We start from the raw sequence: 17,243 nt of genomic DNA, 5'->3' as shown, positions 1-17,243 counted from the left end.
TGATATTTTCAGGGAGCTCATGGAAATGATTTTATTTATTCTAAAATCGGGAGAAAATGGACTTTCAGGTTGAAGGAAATGTTTGTATGTGGACTATTAACATATTCATTGTTCCACCAATGCAGTTACGGCCCTTCCTCACACCCTCCCCACAAACTGGGGCCTCCTCCCCAACCCGTCAGGCTTCAGGAGGAGAGTCTGACCCTCAGCTAGAGTCAGGGTCTACTGGGGGACCAATCAGCTGAAGCCCGTGGGACAGGATGACCCGGTCCAGACTTGGGCCACTCCATGTCAGGGACATTCCTGGAGAATGGGAGTGGCTGGGAGCTCCCACAGTGGGCTCTACCCTACCGTTGTGGTCCCCTGTGGTGGCTGCCATCAGAGTCTCCCACCTCCAGTCTCAGCCATGCCCTCAGTCTGCCCTTTGCCCTCTCACAGGTGGGCACCCACATGCAGGAACCTCGGGGCTGCAGGCAAGGGCAGGGTGCTGGCCCACTGGAACAGGCCAGCAGAGACGGCTGTGGCCATGACCGCCTTCAAGGTCAGCACCACCAGCCCTGACCTTGGCTGAGGGAGGACAAGGACAACAACGCTCCTGAGCATGCAGGAGTTTGCTGGAGGGACCACCGGAGGGAGACCTCCCCTAGGATCCCTGACAGCTGGCCGGAAGCAGGCATGGGGGAACTCTGGGTCAAAGGAATTTGGGATGTGGTATGAGACGGGGTGATCCTTAGTGGCCGTGGATGGAGCCAAGACCATCCCCTTCTTTGGTCCCCCCTAGGTCCCCTGATAAAACCTCTTCAGGCTGGGGCAGACTCTACTGAAAGGATAGGGGAGTAGTGGCCAGGGTGCCCCCACCGCACTTCCTGCGAGTCCTGGGTCAGCTTTTCTGAATGCTGGTCCTCTAACCAGAGCCTGGAGAAGGGACAGTGACATGAAGACTTTGCAGCATTTGGTGGGTGAGGGCCCGGATGAAGGGCGCCTGGCAGAGCTTGCAGCATTTGGTGGGTGAGGGCCCGGATGAAGGGCGCCTGGCAGAGCTTGCAGCATTTGGTGGGTGAGGGCCCGGATGAAGGGCGCCTGGCAGAGCTTGCAGCATTTGGTGGGTGAGGGCCCGGATGAAGGGCGTCTGGCTTGGGGTTGATATGCTGGGTCTTGTAGCACGAGGCTGGTAACTGGCCTCCCTGTGAGGCCAGGGCCGACTCCTCAGGAACCGCCACGGCCATCAGGCAGGAAAGTCCACTGTGGAGCCATCCAAGCCAGAAGGGGCCTCAGATATTATCATTTTGTAGATGGGGAAATGGAGGCCCAGAGAGGGAAAATGATTAACCCAGGGGCACACAGCAATTATGGCAGAACCAGGGCTGCCCTGTGGGAGAACAATGGGCTTTGGGACTGGCTTTGGACCAGCTGTGGGACTCTGGGCAAGCTCTTTCCTCCCTAAGCCTCACTTCCCTCTTCTGTAAAGAAACCCAGCTGGGCGTGGTGGCTCATGCCTGTAATCCCAGTACTCTGGGAGGTTGGGTGGTAATCCCAGTACTTTTGAGGCAGGAGGATCGTTTGAGCCCAGGAGTTTGAGACCAGCCTGGGCAACATAACAAGTCCCTGTCTCTACAAAAATACAAAAATTAGCCAGGTATGGTGGTGCTCACCTGTGCTCCCAGCTACTCAAGAGGCTGAGGTGGGAGAATCACTTGAGCCTGGTAGGTCGAGGATGCAGTGAGCCATGATGGTGCCACTGCCCTCAAGAATCAAGCGATTCTCCTATGTCAACCTCAGGAGTAGCTGGGATTACAAATGTGCACCTCCACGCCTGGCTAATTTTTGTATTTTAGTAGAGATGGAGTTTCCCCATGTTGGCAGGCTGGTCTCGAACTCCTGACCTCAGGTGATCCACCTGCCTCAGCCTCTGGAGTTGCTGGCATACACCAATACACCTGGTTAATTTTTGCATTTTTGGTAGATATGGGGTTTCACCATGTTGGCCAGGCTGGTCACAAACTCCTGACCTCAAGTCACCTGATCTGCCCACCTTAGCCTCCCAAAGTGCTGGGCGAATCGTCTTCTAATTTAATTTATTATTATTATTATTATTATTATTATTATTATTATTATTATTATTTTGAGATGTTCCTCAGGACTCAAACTCCTGGGCTCAAGTGATCCTCCTGACTCAGCCCCAGAGCAGCTGGGACTACAGGCATGTGCCATTACCCTTGACTTGGGAATCTTGAGTGGAAATGAACAAGCCCAGGCCTTCTGGGAGCCAGAGGTCATGACAGACAGCCAGAGGCCAGGAGGCTCCCAGACATGACAGACAGCCGGAGGCCAGGAAACTCCCAGTCATGACAGACAGCAGGAGGCCAGGAGGCTCCCAGACATGACAGACAGCAGGAGGCCAGGAGGCTCCCAGACATGACAGACAGCCAGAGGCCGGGAGACTCCCAGGAGGAAAGCCTGGCACGCAGTCCCTCCCAGACCGCAGCGGCTCTCCAGGCCCTCTAGTGGGACACCCTCTCGCCATCCCCCTGGCCTTGGAGTTTCTGTACATCCTGTGCCCTGCAGACCAGGGTGCTCTTGCCCACGTGTCAGCCCAGGTCATCCAGTGCAGACCCCGGAAACCTTCCAGACCTGTGGGAGCCCCTCATCTCCACCCTGTGTGCACTGTGTGCTTGGGGCACACCCAGGGCACCTTCCCGAGTGCTGACTATTCCCGGGCACCTGGGCTGCGCCATCTCACCTTCACAGCCACCCTTGAGGCAGGTGGCCTTATTCTTACCCCTGTCCACAGCTGAGAGAAGCCAGGCTCAGGGAACTGGGTCGCAGAGCAGCGGCAGGGGCTGTGTCAGGTCTGTCTGCATCGCCTCGACAAGCGCAGTGTCCCATCGGGGCAGCTTCTGAAGCATGCCTGCCCTGCCTGCTGGTCTCTGCAGGCAGAGACCTGGGACCAGGCTGGAGCTGGTTGGTCTTGGTGGTGTCCAGGGACTACCTTGCGTGTGTAAGGCAAGGTTAACCAGGTCCCTGCCAGGACTGCGGCTCACATGTGGCATCCCCACCCAGCCCACTGCCCTGCAGGAGTGGCTCCACTTGGCACTGAACTGGAGTAGGCTGTACAGTTCTGTCCCAGGCCAGGAGGGGAGTGCCTGAGGCCAGGCGCAGTTCCCCAGGGCTGGTCCTCACAGGTCCTCCCATGGTGTTAGCAGGGCCCCCACCCAGTCCCGAGGCCTCCTTGCTGTTCCATCCAGCCCCAGGGTGCAAGCGCTGCCATTTGGCACATGCATAAAGCATTCAGCAGGCGATCAGCCTGGGCAGGGCTGGGGAGTGGGAGGCAGCTCCCTAACATCTGGAGAACATAACCTCCCTGTCCCACGTGCTGGAGATAATACAGCTTGCTTGTCTGGGGGGCTGCACCTTCCTGGCTGTGCCCAGAGCCAGCGGGGCTTTGATGCAATCGAGTGTTTGCAGTGATGACCCTGGAGAGTCACCCCACTTTGGGGGTGAACGCCCCGCCTTGGGAGGGCCCACACTCGAATCTTTTCTATATTGGAAGTTATTTAATCCCTCTGGAGTGGATCTCTCCGAACGATGTGAAATAAACCAGCTTTCTCTCTTGAGAGTTGTCCAAACCCTGTATACGGAATAGTCTACCCGTTCCCCCACTGGTCTGCAGAGCCAGCTCTCTCTGGGTCAAGTTCTTTAAGATTTTAGGTTTGATCCTAAAAGTAGCAGAGACCAGTAGACCACTCTGATCCAGGGGACTGTGGCCTGAGCAGGGAACCATGGCAGGGCAAGCTGGGTGGTGGCTGCTCTCGGCCGGGGTGGGCTGAGGGGGATGAGGAGGCTGCAGGGAGGCAAAGGAAGGGCAGGCTTGGAAAGAACCTGGGGGGTCTGTTCCCAGTGAGATCCTGGCTGTCTCCCCTGGGAGCGCTTCTGCAGGCAGGGTCTGCTCTTGGGCAGCTGGGTCTGGCTTCCCTGGCAGGGCCAGGAACAGGGCCTGGAGCCCTGTAGCGAGGTAGATCTGACTGGGTGTCCTGCCTGAGAGTGCCTTCATTTCCTGGATTCCAGGAAGGCTCCCAGAGGGGCAGTGGGCAAGCCCTCAACAGGGGTGTGCACATCCTGCAGCTCCAGCCAGCCCTTCCGGTGGCCAACAAGAGGCCGGGTGGAGTTTGTGGGAGTGTGTCTGGCCATCCGGTGTCAGGGGCTGCCAGGCAGGAAAGCCCCGAGTTCAGCTAGGCCCCAAGCCTCCCAGAACAGCAGGGAACCGAGGTCCAAGAGCCAGCCCGCAGTCACAGAGCAGAGCCACCCAAGGAGAGCCCAGGGCTGCTGGGGGAAAACAGGTGGTGGCGGCCAGTGCCTGGGTGCTGGCCCTGGCCCTCTGTGTGGCCTGGGCCCTTCGGCCCTTCCCTGTCTGAAAGCTGCTGGCTGACCGGCTCCACATTCCATGCACAACCACATGCTGACCGTGAGGTTGTCCCTGAGCGTGAGTGTGCCAACCAGTTGCCCTGGGCACTGCCACAGCAGTAGAGGGCAACACAGATACAGGCTGCAGGCGACAGGCCTGCCCAAGGGGGATTTGGCAGCTCACCAGAGGCGAAAGCAGATTCTGAGTTTGCAGCCTCATGTTCCTGGGGCTGGGGGCACAGCTAGGGAGGCAGAAATGTGGGAGGGCAGGAAGATGGGGAGAAGCCAGAGGGTTCTGGATGCCTCCGTAGGAAAGGCTGGTGGGGTCCCCTTGTAACACTGGCCCTTGGGCGGTCAGCATTCCGGCGGGGCCATGGAGACAGGCCGCACCAAGACGGAGGAGACTGGCTGTAGGGTGGACTTGGGATGAGCTAACAAGGCACAGAGAGGGAGGGCTGTGCCCCGGGAAGAACAACGGGGGACCCTAAGAATGAAGCCCAGTGAGGAGGGGGGGGTCCCGTGCGGGAGACGTGGAGTCCCATCACCATCCCCGCCAGTGGGCCTCTCTAAATCGCCCCTACCCTTCCCGTCAGCTGCCCCCGAAATGCTGGAGCAGCAGAAATAGCGCAGCTGCTGGCTCTTGCTGGGAGGCCCTGCTGCCGACAGAGCTGTCCTCGGGAGAGGGCAGGGGAATGGGGCTGGAGGGAGCATCCAGTCAGCTGTCTCAGAGGTTGGGGGAAGGAGAGAGAGGAGGCTTGGGCTGTGGGTACCCACTGGTGACTTCCAGCAAACAGCTCAGGATGAAAAGGGCTGACTGGAGCGCTAGCTCCTCCTCCCATGATGAAGGGAGGTGGGCGTTGCTGCTGGACGACCCCTGGCCCGGGCTAGGAGGGTGGGGAGCCATTCATCCCAACAGCTTCTCATTCGGTGACCCTGAAACAGGGAGCAAAGCAGGCGTCAGCATTTCCCCAGCATTTCCTCTGGTGGATCTGCAGCACGTGGGCACGCTTCCAGGGCACTCTGCCAGTCCCCAAAACCACACGCGGGGTTGCCACACAGAGGGGACTAAAAACATACTGAGTGGCTTCAGTGCTGGACCACAATTGTAAGCACATTTTCTAGCAGCGATTTCACAGTCCTCAAAAGGCGAGTCCCTTGGGTCCCTCCCAAGGAGCCCCAGAGGCCGAAGAGGCCAGTGCTGGTTAATGGACCTCACTTTATTCCAGCTTTATTAGCTAATGGCAGCGAAAAGTTACTTTACACAAAATAATGTGTCGGAGATCATTGTTCCTGGGCACAGGTCCTAAATTCCAGCCCACAACCGAAGGCCAAACGTGCCCGTTAATGATTAAACCTCTGGAATCAGTGCTCAGGGACACAGGCAGGGAGCAGCCCAGAGAGGTACCGGGTGGGGGTGGGGTAGCAGCCAGGCCCCACCCAACAGGAACCAGTTCCTGCCCAAAGCGGGAGGGGAAAGGCTTTTCCACCAAGGGAAAGCTAAATATTGTCTAATTCCAGCACCCAGGACGACACACAGGCTTCCCATTGTCTGCCGCACAGCAGGTCTCGGTCACGGCCCAGGTTGTACCCATGTGAGGTCAGGGAGCGTGGAGCATCCCAGGGAGGGGGCCTGCCCCCACTGTCTTCCTCTGCACCAAGGCACATTCCTGGGAAAGGTCTTATGTTGCCAAAAGGGCTTAACCACATGACACAAATGAGTGTAGGTGGACACCAGTGAGGAAAACCCATCCTTGGCAACAGAAAGCCAGTGCAGGGTGATGCTTCAGACCACAAGAACCATGTTCTCCAAGGTGGCCGAGAGCTTTTCAACTTGGAGAGCCTGGGCACCAATCCCAACTTTGCTACCTTTTCGTTGTCATATGATGTCTCCGTTTCCTCCTCTGTAAAATGGGGACGTGGTACCTGACCTCAGGGTCGCCACGAGGTCTACTGAGTGGCCCCTGTGAAACAGAGCCGGAGCCCTGGAATCTGTAAGCTCTCAATACCCGGCAATTATGTTTATTACAATTATGATCACAAGATTCTGTTCCTTTGCGAGATCCTTTCCAACTGCACTCTTATGTCAGTGTTTGTTTGCAGGTTGATGTTGGACCGTATTTACATTCAGTGTTAGGGGCTGACCAGGAAGAAATCTGAAAGTGGAAGAGAAGGGGAGGGCACCAGTAACCTCATCTTCCCAAGAGGAGGTCAGAGGTGAGTGTGAAAGTAAACATATTATTTTCTTTTTGACATGGAGTCTCACTCTGTTGCCCAGGCTGGAGTGCAATGTCACCATCTCAGCTCACTGCAACCTCTGCCTCCTGGGTTCAAGCAAATCTCCTGCCTCAGCCTCCTGAGTAGCTGGGGCCCGCAGGCATGTGCCACTACGCCCGGCTAATTCTTTTTTTTGAGACGGAGTCTCGCTCTGTAGCCCAGGCTGGAGTGCAGTGGCGCGATCTCAGCTCATTGCAAGCTCCGCCTCGCAGGTTCCCGCCATTCTCCTGCCTCAGCCTCCTGAGTAGCTGGGACGTCAGGAGCCCGCCACCACACCCGGCTAATTTTTTGTACTTTTAGTAGAGATAGGGTTTCACCCTGTTGGCCAGGCTGGTCTTGAACTCCTGACACTCAGGTGATCTGCCCACCTCAGCCTCCCAAAGCGCTGGGATTACAGGCGTGAGCCACCGCGCAGCCCAGTTTTTTTTGTTTTGTTTTGTTTTGTTTTTTGTTTTTTGAGACGGAGCCTCACTCTGTTGCCCAGGCTGGAGTGCAGTGGCGTGATCTTGGCTCACTGCAAGCTCTGCCTCCTGGATTCATGCCATTCTCCTGCCTCAGCCTCCCGAGTAGCTGGGACTACAGGCGCCCGCCACCTCGCCCGGCTAGTTTTTTGTATTTTTTAGTAGAGACGGGGTTTCACCGTGTTAGCCAGGATGGTCTCGACTCCTGACCTCGTGATCCACCCGTCTCGGCCTCCCAAAGTGCTGGGATTACAGGCTTGAGCTACCGCGCCCGGCCAAGTTTTTGTATTTTTAAAAGAGACGGGGTTTCACCGTGTTAGCCAGGATGGTATTGATCTCCTGACCTCATAATCTGACCGCCTCGGCCTCCCAAAGTGATGGGATTACAGGCGTCAGCCACCACGCCCAGGCTTTTTTTTTTTTTTTCTATTATTTATTTATTTATTTATTATTTTTTTTTGAGACGGAGCCTCACTCTGTCGCCCAGGCTGGAGTGCAGTAGCGCGATCTCGGCTCACTGCAAGCTCTGCCTCCCAGGTTTGCGCCATTCTCCTGCCTCAGCCTCCCGAGTAGCTGGGACTACAGGCACCCGCGACCGCGCCCGGCTAATTTTTTGTATTTTTAGTAGAGACAGGGTTTCACCGTGTTAGCCAGGATGGTCTCGATCTCCTGACCTTGTCATCCGCCCGCCTCGGCCTCCCAAAGTGCGGGGATTACAGGCGTGAGCCACCTTGCCCAACCAAAACATACCCTTTTAAAATGCACAATTTGGCCAGGCATGGTGGCTCATGCCTGTAATCCCAGCACTTTCAGGGCTAAGGCAGGAAAATTGCTCGAGCCCAGGAGTTCAAGATCAGCCTGGGCCACATAGGGAGACCCTGTCTCTACAAAAATAAATAAATAAATTAGCTGAGCATGAAGTGGAAGGATCGCCTGAGCCTAGGAGGTAAAGGCTGCAGTGAGCCATGATCACACCACTGCACTCCAGCCTGGCTGACAGAGCAAGACACTGTATCAAAAACAACAACAACAAAAACCAGCTTGGACGACATGGTGAAACCCCATTTCTACCAAAAAAAAAAAAAAAATTAGCTGAGTGTGGTGCCCCATACTTCTAGTCCCGGCTACGCAAAAGGCTGAGGTGGGAGAATCACCTGAGCCAGGGAGTTCAAGGCTGCAGTGAGGGGTCATCGTGCCACTGCACTCCAGCCTAGATGACAGAGTGAGATCCTATCTCAAAAAAAGAAAAGTTCTATGAAATAACTTTTACTGTGCCTAATCTATAAATTAAACCTTCTCGTAGATATGTATGTATGTATGTATGCATGTATAAGAAAAAGCACAGTCTGGTGGGGCGCAGTGGCCCAAGCCTATAATCCCAGCACTTTGGGAGGACGAGACAGGCGGATCATGAGGTCAGGAGATCGAGACCATCCTGGCTAACATGGTGAAACCCTGTCTCTACTAAAAAATACAAAAAAAAATTAGCCGGGCGTGGTGGCAGGCGCCTGTAGTCCCAGCTACACAGGAGGCTGAGGCGGGAGAATGGCGTGAACCCAGGAGGCGGAGCTTGCAGTGAGTGGAGATCGCACCACTGCACTCCAGCCTGGGCCACAGAGCGAGACTCCGTCTCAAAAAAAAAAAAAAAAAAAAAAAAGCACAGTCTGTGTAGGCTTTGGCACTATCTCTGGTGTCAGACATCCGCTGGGGTTCTTGGGATGTGTCCTCATGGATAAGGGGAGAAGTACTGAATACAAAATGTGTTTTTTTGTTTCTGACTTTTTTTTTTTTTTTTGAGACGGAGTCTCGCTCTGTCGCCCAGGCTGGAGTGCAGTGGCACGATCTAGGCTCACTGTAAGCTCCACCTCCCGGGTTTACGCCATTCTCCTGCCTCAGCCTCCCGAGTAGCTGGGACTACAGGCGCCTGCCACCACGCCCGGCTAATTTTTTGTATTTTTTAGTAGAGACGGGGTTTCACTGTGTTAGCCAGGATGGTCTCGATCTCCTGACCTCATGATCCACCCGTCTCAACCTCCCAAAGTGCTGGGATTACAGGCCTGAGCCACGCGCCCAGCCTTTTCTTTTCTTTTTTTTTTTTTTTTTTTGAGACGGAGTCTCGCTCTGTTGCCCAGGCTGGAGTGCAGTGGCCGGATCTTGGCTCACTGCAAGCTCTGCCTTCCGGGTTTATGCCATTCTCCTGCCTCAGCCTCCCGAGTAGCTGGGACTACAGGCGCCCGCCACCTCGCCCGGCTATTTTTTTGTATTTTTTAGTAGAGACGGGGTTTCACCGTGTTAGCCAGGATGGTCTCGATCTCCTGACCTCGTGATCCGCCCGTCTCGGCCTCCCAAAGTGCTGGGATTACAGGCTTGAGCCACCGCGCCCGGCCTCTTTTTTTTTTTTTGAGATGAAGTCTCACTCTGTTGCCCAGGCTAGAATACAGTGGCGTGATCTCAGCACACTGTAACCTCCGCCTGCTGGGTTAAAGTGGTTCTCCTGTCTCAGCCTCCCGAGTAGCTGGGATTACAGGCCCTCGCCACCACACCCAGCTAATTTTTGTATTTTTAGTAGAGATGGGGTTTCACCACGTTAGCAAAGCTGGTCTTGAACTCCTGACCTCTGGTGATCCACCTGCCTTGGCCTCCCAAAGTGCTGGGATTACAGGCGTGAGCCAACGTGCTCGGCCTAAAAGCTCATTTATTGAAAGCCACTCAGTTACAGAGTGGGACAACCTCAGAAAGCAGAGGAAAAGCACCAGCTTTAAGTTTCTCTTATACGGGGGTCTTATCTGTATAAAGACTAAACTAAGCTGTGCCTACGTGCGGGTGGGCTAACAGCATGACAGAATTTATTATTCGGTTGATTTAAAGAAAACTATCCTTGACATTTTAGTATAAGTTCATAAAGCATAAGTATAATTACCTTGAAAGCATATATTATGGTGTCTGTTGGAACATCTGGACTTTCCATAGTTGTAGGAGTGTGTCCTTGCAGGTATCTTTAAGATGTTTTCTCCTTTGTAAATATCTCAGTACGATGTGACTGCCAAGGAATGTCCCTTGCTAGTTTTAAGATGAAGTTGGTTTTAAGATGGTGTGATCCTGGCTCTCCTAGGCTCCTGTTTCCCTAATAGCAGAAAGAATATTACTTAAAGTTACTGAGGGCCGGGAGCAGTGGTTCATGCCTGTAATCCCAGCAATCTGGGAGGCTGAGGCAGCCAAATCACTTAAGCTCAGGAGTTCGAGACCAGCCTGAGCAACATGGTGAAACCCCATCTCTAGAAAAATACAAAAAGTAGCTGGCAGCGTGGTGTATGCCTGTAGTCCCCGTTACACAGGAGGCCTACGTGGGAGGAATGATTGGATCCCAGAGTTTGAGGCTGCAGTGAGCTGTGTCCATACCACTGCACTCCATCCTGGGTGACAGAGCAAGACTCTGTCTTTAAAAGTTAATTTAAAAAATATGCCAGGTGCAGTGGCTCAAGCCTGTAATCCCAGCACTTTGGGAGGCGGAGGTGGGCGATCACCTGACGTCGGGAGTTCCAGACCAGCCTGGCCAACATGGTGAAACCCCATCTTTACTAAAAATACAAAAATTAGCTGGGTGTAGTGGTACATGCCTGTAGTCCTAGCTACTTGGGAGGCTGCGGCAGGAGAATCGCTTGAACCTGGGAGGCAGAGGTTGCAGTTAGCCAAGATCGCACCACTGCACTCCAGCATGGGCAACAGAGCAAAATTGTGTCTCAAAAGCAAAAAAGTCTGGGCATGGTGGCTCACATCTGTAATCCCAGCACTTTGGGAGGCTGAGGTGGGTGGATCATCTGAGCTCAGGAGTTCAAGACCAGCCCGGCCAACATAGTGAAACCCCGTCTCTATTAAAAATACAAAAATTAGCTGGGCATAGTGGTGGCCACCTGTAATCTCAGCTACTCGGGAGGCTGAGGCAGGAGAATCACTTGAACCTGGAAGGCAGAGGTTGCAGTGAGCCGAGATTGCACCATTGAATTCCAGCCTGGGCAATAAGAGCGAAACTCCATCTCAAAAAAAAAAAATAAATGAATGAATAAATAAATAAAGTTACCAAAAAAGCAGTAGAAGAAATAAAAATAACTATATTAACAATGAAGTTTGGGCCGGGCGCGGTGGCTCAAGCCTGTAATCCCAGCACTTTGGGAGGCCGAGACGGGCAGATCACGAGGTCAGGAGATCGAGACCATCCTGGCTAACACAGTGAAACCCCGTCTCTACTAAAAAATACAAAAAACTAGCCGGGAGAGGTGGCGGGCGCCTGTAGTCCCAGCTACTTGGGAGGCTGAGGCAGGAGAATGGCGTGAACCTGGGAGGCGGAGCTTGCAGTGAGCCGAGATTGCACCACTGTGCTCCAGCCTGGGTGACAGAGCGAGACTCCGTCTCAAAAAAAAAAAAAAAAAAAAAAAAAAACAATGAAGTTTGTAGGGTAATGTGATGTAGTTAAATTCCCATCTTTCACATGGAGGAGTCGGTAGTCTCTAAAATGTGGTAAGTCAGAGAAAAGAGATGCTGTGCATGGCGCACAGCTGTCCAGGTCACTGTCAGCAGAACTACACACAGCAGGAGTCACAGGAAGCAGCTCTTGGGGAGACCCTGGGAAGATAAACTGGGGTGGGGAGGTTGGGGGCACAGTGTTACTTCTCATGGTAAACATCTCTGTGTCATTTGGGACTGTGAGTGTTTTGCTTTCATTCAAAAGACACTTTGTTGGCCAGCTATGGTGGCTTGTGCCTGTAACTCCAGCATTTTGGGAGGCCAAGGCAGGAGGATCGCTTGAGCCCAGGAGTTTGAGACCAGCCTGGACAACACAGTGAGACCCTATCTCCATCACAATAATGTAATTTTTAATTATGCTTAAGTATAAAATTGTTTGTTTTTTTTTTAAAAGATACTTTGTTGATTTGTTTGTTCATTTACAGTCAGGGTTTCTTTCTGTTACCCAGGCTGGAATGCAGTGGCAAGATCACAGCTCACTGCAGCCTTGAACTCCCTGCCTCAAGCAATCCTCCTACCTCAGCCTCCCGAGTAGCTGAGACCACAGATGTGCACCACCACTTCTGGCTAATTTTTTAAACAACTTTTTGTAGAGCCAGAATCTCACCATGTTGCCCAGGCTGGTGTGGAACTCCTGGCCTCAAGTGATCCTCCCACCCTGACCTCCCAAAGCACTGGGATTTCAGGCCTAAGCCATCATACCCAGCCAAGATACTTTGTTAATTATAAAAATGTTTGGAGTCATCACCAATTTCAGAACTAAAAATGTAAGTTTGCAAAAAAATCGGGTTCCATTTACCATTTGGCAGAAGTCCCAGAAGAGAAGGAGGTGTCTGGAACCAGCAGGCAGCTTGAGCCTCAAGACACCATCTGCCTCCATACTACTTCTGCCGCGGGTTCTTGGTCCGCCTGTGCAGCCATGAGGCTCAGGAGGGGTGTCCTTGCCTACTCCCAAGGGACAGCCCTCTAAATATTCAGAGGCAGCTCTCCTGCTCCCCTGAGCCTTCTCTTCTACAGGGTAAACTTTACCCACCTCTCCAGCTGTTTTATGGACAGCCTATACGATTCTTTCTGGCCAGAAACCCCAGCAACTCAGCATATACAGGGAGATAGGAGTGGTCCTCTGGCTGTTGCTGAGAACACACCATTCACCCACCCATCCACCTATCCATCCACCCACCCACCCACCTCCCCATCCACCCACCTCCCCATCCACCCATCCACCCACTCATCCACCTATCCACCCACCCATCCACCCATCCACCTCCCCATCCACCCATCCACCCACTCATCCACCCATCCACCCACCCATCCATCCGCCCACCCATCCACCCATCCACCCACCCATCCACCCACCCACCTCCCCATCCACCCATCCACCCACTCATCCACCCATCCACACACCCACCCACCCATCCACCCACCCATCCAGCCAACCACCAATTCACTCACTCATCCATCCACCCACCCATCCACCCACCCATGCATGCACCCACCCACCCACCTGCCCATCCACCCATCCATCCACCCACCCACCCATCCACCCATCCATCCACCCACCCACCCATCCACCCATCCATTCACCCACCCACCTTCCCATCCACCCATCTACCCACTCATCCACCCACCCACCCATCCACCCATCTATCCATCCATCCACCCACCCATCCATCCATCCATCCACCCACCCACCTTTCCAGATATTTATCCATCCATCCACCCATCTATTCATCTAGCTGTCCATCCATCCATCCATGCATCCACCCACATGTCCATACACACACACATCTGCCCACTCATCCACCTGCTCATCCATTCATCTACCCATCCACCTACCCACCCTTCCATTTATCACTTCCTGATACCTTCTCAGAGCCAGCACCATGAGCTCTGCCCTTAGAGAACATCGAGTGCAAGGGCCAGACTGACCTGTAAGCCAGCAATGACCACATGGGATGAGAAGTGTTGGGTCAGCCCCAGATGCAAGAGCATCAAAAAAGACTTCCTGTTTGGGGGAGACAGTGAGGAAGACACTTGAATAACCAGTCTCAGGTTAGGGCAGCAGAGAGCAGGAGAAGCAGGGAGTTCTCCACATGGCCAAGTCTGACCAACTCAGGGGTCAGGGCAGAGTGGAACAATGATGTCACCAGTAGTAGTGATTCTACAGCTGTCTCTAGCCTCCTTCTGCAGACACTCTCTCCAACTTCAGGAAAGGCTCTGCAGCAACAAACTCAGCTTTGGAGCCCCTCCTGCTTATGTCCTGGCCTGCTTCTCCCACTGGGTGTTCAACTTTGAGCTGTGAATTCCCCTCCTGAGCCTCCAATCACTACCTATATAAATGAGAAACAAGGCTGAGTATGGTGGCTCATGCCTGTAATCCCAGCACTTTGAGAGGCTGAGGTGGGTGGACTGCCTGAGCTCAGGAGTTTGAGACCATCCTGGGCAACATAGCAAAAACCTGTCTCTACTAAAAATACAAAAAATTAGCCAGGCATGGTGGTACGTGCCTGTGGTCCCAGCTACTCAGGAGGCTGAGGTGGGAGGATCGCTTGAGCTAGGGAGGCAGAGGTTGCAGTGAACCAAGATTGCACCACTGCACTCGGAAAAAAAAGGAAAAAAGAAAAGCACTGTGAAATGTTCTTGGGGATTTGTGTGACAAGGGTTTACTGAGTACCTGGTATATGTCAGACACAGTTCTAGGTCCTGGGATACCTGTGGGCCGAAGTCTTGCCCTCGAGGTCCTGTGAATTAGAGTGAGCACCAAAAGCATGCAGCACAGTAGGGCTCAAAAACCAGCAGCCTCAAGAAGTGTCGCCTTCTTTTTCTTTTCTTTTTTTTTTTGAGACAGGGTCTCACTGTCACACAGGCTGGACTGCAGTGGCAGGAACATGGTTCACTGCAGCCTCTACCTCCCCAGGCTCAAGTGATCCTCCCACTTCATCCTCTTGAGTACTTGGGACTACAGGTGTGTGCCAAGCCCGACTAATTTTTGTATTTTTTGTAGAAATGAGGGCTGGGCATGGTGGCTCACACCTGTAATTCCAGCACTTTGAGAGGCCAAGGTGGCCAGATCACTTGAGGTCAGGAGTCCAAGACCAGCCTGGCAGACATGGTGAAACCCTGTCTCTACTAAAAATATAAAAATTAGCCAGGCATGGTGGTGCATGCCTGTAATCCCATCTACTCTGGAGGCTGAGACAGGAGAATCACTTGACCCTGGGAGGTGGAGGTTGCAGTGAGCCGAGATCGTGCCACCACACTCCAGCCTGGGCGATAGAGTGAAACTCCATCTCAAAAAAAAAAGAAAAAAAAAAAAACGTCTGAGCACGGTGGCTCAGGCCTGTAATCCCAGCACTTTGGGAGGCCGAGGCAGGTGGACAATTTGAGGTCAGGAGTTCACCACCAACCTGGCCAACATGGTGAAACCCCATCTCTACTAAAAATACAAAAATTAGCCAGGTGTGGTGTTGCACACCTGTAATCCCAGTTACTTGGGAGGCTGAGTGAGGAGAATCACTTGAGCCTGGGAAGCAGAGGTTGCGATGAGCTGAGATCGTGCCACTGCACTCCAGTCTGGGCGACAGAGTGAAACCCTGTCTCAAAAAAAAGAAATGAGGTTTCACCAAGTTGCCCAGGCTGGTCTCGAACTCCTGGGCCCAAGCAATCCTGGCAGCTTCAGCCTCCCAAAGTGTTGGGATTACAGGCATGAGCCACTTTGTGTGGCCAAATGTCACCTTCTTAGCAACAATGCAGATGCAGGACTCCCCACTGCACACAGGGCCCTGGGCCTGGCTCTGGAGGGGATGCCAGGAGCCCCTCCAGCCCCTTCTTCAGCTGTTGAGGAATGTGCGCCCACAGATTCTGTTGGTGGAGTCTTTCTGCTGAGCCGGCTGTGGTTCTGGAAACCTCCTTTCCCCCTTAAAAAAGCCTTTAAGGCCGGGAGGCTGAGGCAGTAGAATGGCGTAAACCCGGGAGGCGGAGCTTGCAGTGAGCTGAGATCCGGCCACTGCACTCCAGCCTGGGCGACTGAGCGAGACTCCGTCACAAAAAAAAAAAAAAGAAACCCTTCAGGGCCTCCTAGGTATGGCCTGTGGAGGGGGTAATAAACATGAAGGAGATGTGGCCCTTCCTTCCCACAGGCCTCAACCTGCTCGTTCTGCTCAGCCTCCTCCAGCTCAGGGAGCAGGGCCCGCGGGCCACAGGTCGCATGGCTGCGGGAAGAGTCCATCCTGCAATTGATAGGAAAAGATCCTGCGGCCGAATTTGGCCAAGCTGTCGATGGTCACTACGGAAGTGACCTCCGGAGACGGCACATCTGACTGGCCCCGGATGCCCACTCACAGCGATGGCACTGCCCAGACACGAGGCCTTCTTCCATAAGACCCGGAGACCTGGCCTGGAGGGCCTGGATAAGCACGCGCGGCAGGCTGGGCGGGTGAGGCTGGGCGTGTGGTGGGCACCCACCCAGCGAGGGGCGGGGAAAGCTGGATGCTGCCGCAGGAAAGGTCCAGGCTCGCCTTCTTGTCAAGTTGTCATTGTCACCAAGTCCAGGACACAGCGTCAGAGAAGAAGGTGGCTGCGGCAGGCAAGGCCAGGGCTGGGTGGGGGAGGGGCGCTGGGGGAAAAGAGCACCGACCGGGTCTGGGAGAACAGAAGCCCCCCAGCAGGAAGGAAACGTGGCCTGCAGGAGGTGCCCTCTGGGCTCAGGAAAGGGAAGAAGCGGCGCCGGCCACGCCCAGGCCACGCCCCCGATGCCACGCCCCCCCGTCAGTGGTGCCCCTCCAGAGACCCGGGCGCACCCTCAGCCGAAACTCTTGTCAAGCGTCCTGAAGCCGGCTGGCCGCCCGCCTGTCCCTGCCGCGTCCCCCGCCACTGGGAGGGCAGAAAGGCGCGCCCGGCTGCCTTTGCTTGGCTTCTCCAACGTCCCCCAGCCGGTGCGCGCTCACCCCTACACCCGGGCCTTGGCAGGTTCAGGGCCGTGGGAGCGGCCGCCCTGGGACAGTCACAGGCCCCCGGGAAGGGTCTGCCGGGTTGGACCGTATCTGAGCCTGGGCCAGGTTCAGTAGAAGGTGTTCTACCTGGACAGTAGAAGGTATTCGGAAACGGAGAGAGCCAGGGCCTGCCCACTTGCTCGCCCCAGGGAGCACCTTCTCCCCAGAAAGAGGCTCTGCCTGAGGGGCTGCTCAGGGCCTCTCATCTGAACCCTCCTGGGAACAGGAAGCCTGAACCCTAGACCTAGGGATGATCACAAACATAGGACAAGAACACCAGCCACAAGCCACCACAGCGGCTGCCACCATCGACCTGCACCCACCTGGGGACTGTCACTTTTTTTTTTTAAGCAGGGACTGATCTCTGCTTACTGCAGCCTCCACCTCCCAGGCTCAAGAGACCCTCCCACCTCAGCCTCCCCAGTATCTGGGACTACAGGCGCAGGCCACCATGCCTGGCTAGTTTTTTAATTTTTTGTAGAGATGGGGTCTCAGTGTGTTGCCCAGGATGGTTTTGAACTCCTGAGGTCAAGCGATCCTCCTTCCTGGGGCTCCCAAAGTGTGGGATTATAGGCTCAAGACACAGCGACCAGCC

At 54.4% G+C, this 17,243-nt stretch overlaps 1 long non-coding RNA gene across 1 annotated transcript; it reads left to right on the top strand.

Annotated features, from left to right (window-relative positions):
- Positions 1–5,849: 5,849 nt before the first annotated feature.
- On the top strand, positions 5,850–15,925 carry LOC144330452 (uncharacterized). Its single transcript, XR_013396632.1, has 3 exons — positions 5,850–5,982; positions 6,502–6,615; positions 15,797–15,925. It is a non-coding gene; the product is annotated as an uncharacterized LOC144330452 (long non-coding RNA).
- The last annotated feature ends 1,318 nt before the right edge of the window (positions 15,926–17,243 follow it).

This window comes from Macaca mulatta, chromosome 7 (genome assembly GCF_049350105.2).
Source record: "Macaca mulatta isolate MMU2019108-1 chromosome 7, T2T-MMU8v2.0, whole genome shotgun sequence".
Classification (NCBI taxonomy): Eukaryota; Metazoa; Chordata; class Mammalia; order Primates; family Cercopithecidae; genus Macaca; species Macaca mulatta.
The sequence above is the reverse complement of the archived record's forward strand: the minus strand, read 5'-3'. Positions and strand labels throughout refer to the sequence as shown.